The sequence below is a fragment of the Tupaia chinensis genome, unplaced genomic scaffold, assembly GCF_000334495.1.
Source record: "Tupaia chinensis unplaced genomic scaffold, TupChi_1.0 Scaffold000332_1, whole genome shotgun sequence".
Taxonomy (NCBI): Eukaryota; Metazoa; Chordata; class Mammalia; order Scandentia; family Tupaiidae; genus Tupaia; species Tupaia belangeri.
The window spans coordinates 1,205,540-1,211,175 of NW_006159826.1; the positions used below are offsets into that span (position 1 = coordinate 1,205,540).

The 5,636-nt window shown below is 63.6% G+C and overlaps 1 protein-coding gene across 1 annotated transcript in view; it reads left to right on the forward strand.

Moving 5' to 3' along the window:
• The window catches only part of HDAC4 (histone deacetylase 4), a 318,469-nt gene that overhangs the window by 95,197 nt on the left and 217,636 nt on the right, over positions 1 to 5,636 (forward strand). The gene's annotated exons all lie outside the window — the stretch shown is intronic.

The window sequence follows — 5,636 nt, forward strand, 5'->3', positions numbered from 1 at the left end:
CCATCAAAAAAAACCCCTAAAAAAAAAAAAAAAAAAAAGATGGGATGGGGACCAATGTGGTGCCCGCTTCCCGTTCACACAGGTCCTGGGCTGGGGGGACTGGAACGAGGACTGGCCAGTGGACCCTGAGCCTTTGGCTGATGACTAACCTTCCCAAAGGCCACACAGCCCCGTATCCCCACTGTGGCTGCCAGGCCCTCACCTGGCCTGGGTCTCGGAGCCCGCTGGGTTCTTTTCTCCCAACCTGCAGCACCTGCATGCTAGTGGTGCTGCAGCCTCCCTGGGCCCTGTGTCTCAGTCCCCATCGTTCTGAGTCAGAGGTGGCTGTGTTGCTGCCTGGGTTCCGGGGCTGTCTGCCAGACACAGTGGCAGAGATGATGCAGCTGCCTCGCGACAGAGGCCACCCGACGTCGCACTGAGCGCCCTGCTGGCTGTGCACTGCCCCTCTCCTGGGGCTCAGGTCGAGACAGCCTCCTGCTGACTCCTGGGGCCTCGCCCTGGCCCCTTACTCCTGACCTGGAGAGCCCCTGTCCTTCGGGGTTGAGTTTCAGCATTGGCCTCGAGGGAAGCCTCTCCAGCCTGGGCAGCTATGCCCCGCTCCCGTGACCCTCCACAGGCTCTGCCTGCGCTCACCCCCTGTGCGCCCCCAACCACTGGCCGCAGATGCTACCAGGGCTGTGAGTGTTAGATGGAGCTGTGGAGGGTGGGTCTGCAGGGCTGGCGTGTTAGGATCTTAAAATGCTTACCTACATGTACATTGGGACAGAAGTCAGGCAAGTCTTGTCACCAATTAACGGTGACAGTCCCAGGACTTCGGAATTTTCGACATTCCGTTTCTGTCACTTCTGATGTTTTCTTGTCAAGGACAGTGTTCGTCCCGGTGGAAGGTGGTAGTGCATCCTTTTCAGGGGGGCCAGATTTCTTCTCCACTCTAGTTCAATGGCTTTGAGGCTTATGTGCTTAGAGCAGGTCATCCACTGCTCTGTGGCTCTGCCGTGCCCGGCCCTGCCTGGCCCTGCCCTGCCCACGTGGAAGCCGCGGCGCGATGAGTCGCCCTTACCAGGGGTATCTGGCGGGCAGGCAGGCTTCCTGGAGGCCGCTGTGTTCCTTTACGTTTTTCTGCATTTCAACCCGAGGGGGCTCCAGGGTTCACAGCTCGCTCTGCCTGAGCATCTCAAGTGTGTGCGGTGGCTGTACCCCCACCCTGGCCTTCCCCTGGACGTTAGCATAGCTACTAGTGAGGGCCAAAGCTGGATTTCCAGAGGGCGTCTTGTGCTGTGACCGACACGTTTCCCCTGCATCTCTGGTGACACTGGCAGTGTCTGCACAGCAGTTCCCCGGCCCGCTGCACGCCCGTGCTGGGGAGCCAGCGTGCCTTGGAGAGAGGGCCTGACGGTGCCTGTCCATGGAAGTGAGCAGCGTGTTTCCGTGGACATGGCTGCGTCTAGGGCTTGGGCAGCCCTGACAGGCCATGTTCACGGTTCTCGGTGGCCTCTGCAGCCTTTGTAAAGACCCCTCCACGGCACGGAGACCCGGGCGGTGTGGCGGCTGTTTCAATCCCCAGGTCTTTCCTGCGAGGACATGGGACATTTGTCACGCAGCCCTTCAGCCATGTGCCCCAGTGGTCACCTGCCCCAGGGCCCTTACTGGTGACAGGCACTGGGGCCTAGCTGAGCACCTGGCTCCCTGCTGCTGCAGCCATGCTGCTGCGCTCTGTTGGCCACCCCACGCCCGTGCATGCTCCCTGCAGAGGACGCTGCTGCTCTGCTGGGAGTCAGGATCCACGTGAGAGGTGGTGAGCCCAGGTCTGGAGGCCAGCTGTGCTGCTCACACCGTGGGGCGCGGCCTGTCCTGCGCCCCGTCTCTTCAGCCATCGGGTGGGCAGGTAGGCCCCACCTGGCGCTCACGATGGCTCAGGGCTGCGGGGAATGTGCTGGCAGGGCCAGGCCTGTCTGCTGCTGCTCGGGACTCGCTTATTCATTGCTGTTCTGCACACAGACTGGGGCAGCTCGGGCTCCGCTCCGGCCTCAGGTTTCACTATTGGGAGCTCGGAGTCCAAGGAGTGCACATCAGGGCTTTGGGTCTGCGGGCACCCAGGCCTGTGTGCCTGTGCCCGCTTGCTGTGCCCTTCTCTGGCCTAGGTCCTCCCGCCCCAGGCTTTCCGACCGGAATCTCGACTGTGCCGGTGGTGGGAGGAGGAGAGCTGCCTGAGTGTGAAGGGCGGCCGGCTGTCTGCAGGGAGCTCCGGAACCTTGTGGAGGAAAAGCAGAAGTAGGCCCTGCCCCCCACGGTACTCAGGCTGCTCTGGGTGTGAGCTGCCCCTTATACTGCAGGGCTCCTGCTGCCCATACAGGCTGGACTGTCACCTCTGCAGAGCCCCCTCGGTGGCCAGCAGAGAACGCTGGCAGACGCTGAGTCCAGAACCGTGCCTCCCGCCCTGGCTGTCCTCTCCCGTCCTCTTCTCTCTGTCTGTCGTGGGCGGTAAAGGCTCAGCGGTCTCTGGCATGTTTACTGCCCGGAAGCCCCACAGCCTGCAGGTGGCATGCTGGGTGCTGGCGAGGAGGGCCTTGGGAGCAGCACCTCCATTCAGTGACCACTTCCCACAGGTCCCAGCACTGGGGCCAGGAGTTGCCCCAGGCCAGTGGTGTCTGGGGCGCCGCGGCCTGGGCTGCATGTGCAGTGTTTTCTGTGCGAGTTGCTAAGTGATGGTGGGGCAGTGGAAACAGCTTCTGGGGCAGACGGCATCCCGGCCTGCGGGTGCCCAAGGCTGCCGGCCTGCTCTCGAGCCTCCGTGGCCATTAGACCTGCATCGCCAGCTGGCACGTGCCTGGCGAGCTGGCCGAGATGGCCGAGACTGGGATCCTGCTCTGGGCAGAAGGTGTTAAGGAAGAGAGAAGGGTGCCAGGGTGCCTTGCATATCCGTCGCAGACTCCTCCCATGCCTTCTGCCGCTCCCTGCGGCTGCCCTAGAGTGTGTAGTGGGGTGCGACCTCAGAGGTGCCTGCCAAGCCGGACAGGTGAACGGGAAGGAAAGTACCGCTCTTGCCTGGAGCTCCAGAGGCTGGGATGCTGAGTTGAGCCTGGGTGCTTGGAGCTGGTGGTCCTAGCTGCGCTGGTAGAGTTCTGTCTGTCTGCTTCTCCTCCTCTTTCTATCCAGCCCCTGTCGTGCCAGGCACAGGGGCCGCCCCCGAATACCAGGGTAAGCCGGACACAGGGTCTGGCCTCGAGGCTCCCGAACAGTTCTGGGGCTGTCAGCGGGGGAGCAAGGGCGTTGGAGAGCCCCTGGAGACTTCATGTGTTCTTGAAGGTTCCGAGTGCCAGAGGGCGAGGGGGTGAGGGGCTCAGCATGGAGGACTCTCCAGGAAAGAAAGTGCAGGGGCGAAGAGGACTGGGCCTGGCTGCCCAGTGGGGGCCTCGCCACCCAGGCCCGTGGGCAGGCCCTGCTGGCCCTTTGCCCTCACCTCCCCTGGCTCCACTGCCTTTGAGGAGTAAGCAGTGCCTGGGGACATGGGGCAGTGTTGGGGTCTCCAAGTGTCACTCGGCTGATGAATATGTTTCAGAGCGCCCATGGCTGTGCCCAGGCGGGGTCCTCAGACCTGGGTAGACCGTGCAGGTCACGCAGGTCACATAGGCTGAACTGCTGGTGGCCCTGTGGCCTGGCTCCCAGCATGCAGTGTGGTCTGACGGTCTGTGGGGGCAGGGCGGGCGCCGGGTGGCAGGGTGGCTGCGAAGGACAGAGGACTGGCGAGCTCTCCCTGTGGTACCTGGCTCAGCCGGCTTCTCTGTCAGCAGAGCCGTGGCTCCCACTGGCCCACTGCCCGCGGCTCGGGCTGCGGAGCCCCCGCGGTGGGCTTCCTGTGGTACGGGCCTCCGCTGCTGTCCTGTCCCCAGCCTGCGTCGTTGCACTGTATGCTCCTCTTCTGGCCTCTGTGCTTCTGCGCATGCTGTTCCCTTTCCTGGAAGGAGCTTGCCTGCCACCCTGGATGCTCCTGTGTGTCTTGAAGGCCTCTCCTCACAACTGTCCCCAACCAAGACAGGTGACATGGGGGGTCGGCCACTTCTTTCCTGCCCCATACGTGGCGGTGGCATTGGCACCTGAGGGACTTCAGCTCTCTCTGAGCTCCCGGGAGACAGATCCTGGCTTCCCCTCCTACCTGCCTCCATCTCCACGCTGCCCTGGCTTGGGGAGGGACCGAGCACTGCAGAGACCTGTGAGCAGTCCTGTGGTCTGAGCGGAAGGAGAGGGCATCAGTGCCATGGCCCGGGCGCATGTGCCAGCAACACATGCACACAGGCACACTGGGCCGTGCAGGCACACGCTCGCCCTTGTGCAGGCTCTGCACACTGCCTTGGCTGGGTGGGCTCGGGCATTCCCCTGTGTTCCCACAGCGCCGCTGCTGCTGCTGCTGCGTGCAGGAGGCCAGACGTGGGCGCAGACGTGAGCGTCAGGGTGGCGCAGCCTCCTGGAAGCGGGACGTTCTTGGTGAATCAGCACGCCCGAGTGCTGGCCGCTGCTCGCCACGCCGGGACGGCTATGAATCACTCGCTTGCCTCTTGATTTGCGTCAATCAAACCACATGTGAAGGCAGCCCAGAGAGCACGGCTGTGCCAGCAGCCCGGCATCCTGCGCGGGGTACTCTCGCCAGGGACGGTCTCTGAAGGCCACCCGCCTGTTCGCTGGGCCCAGTGGTCTGGGCCGCAGGCCTAGGGGGCCACGGGGGCTGGCAGGGCTTCCGCCAGGCCCTCTGCCCCTCTGTCCCTCTCTTCCCTTCCTGAAACCCCGTGGGGACGCAGGATTGGTGAGATGGTAATTACAGCCCCTGGCGGCTTGCCTTCCCTCCAGGAACCCTGCGGCGCGCGTTTCCAGCTGTGGGAATGTTTACAGTGGACTGAGGAGCTCGCCTTCCCTGCCACAGTTGTTCAGGGCTTGGCTCTTTGAAAAGATCCCTTGTAAGAAAGACTTAATTAAAAAGGCATGTCACTGTGTCCCCCTCCCCCTCACTGTCCTGGGAGCTGCAGGGCGCTTTCCTGAAGGGGAGGCAGGCAGGCAGGGTCAGCCCGGGGAGGTGCTTCACCATGAGCCTGAGGGAGCAGTGACCAAGCTTCAGACCCTGCTCTTCGGAGTAGCTTGAGAGTCCCAGCAGTAGCCTTTGCGCCTCGCCGGCCCTGCATGGGCGCTGCCTTCCCAGGCATCCCGCTCGCTGGGCTCCTTGGCTGTGTGTGCAGATTGGGGCCCATTTTTACCTACTCTGTTGCTATTGAATCAGCTGTCCCACAGTGGCCAGAGTTCCGCTAGCTGGAGACCCCCAGCCAGAGCTCAGGCCCTAGGAGCCCAGCAGCCCCCCTGCCCCGGCCCTCGCAGTGCAGCAGCCCGCGCGTCTGCCCCTTGAGCAGGACGCTCTGTATCTGTCCTGTTGTCTTCTCCCTTCGATGACACTCAGTATGTTTCAGCAAGTCTGCTCCGGGAGCCGGGGGGCGTGAGCGGTCGGGATGCTCCAGGGGCCGTGGGGCGTGAGCAGTCAGGGGTGCTCCTGGGGCCGTGGGGCGTGAGCGGTCGGGGGTGCTCCTGGGGCTGTGGGGCATGAGCGGTCGGGGGTGCTCCAGGGGCCGTGGGGCGTGAGCGGTCGGGGTGCTCCA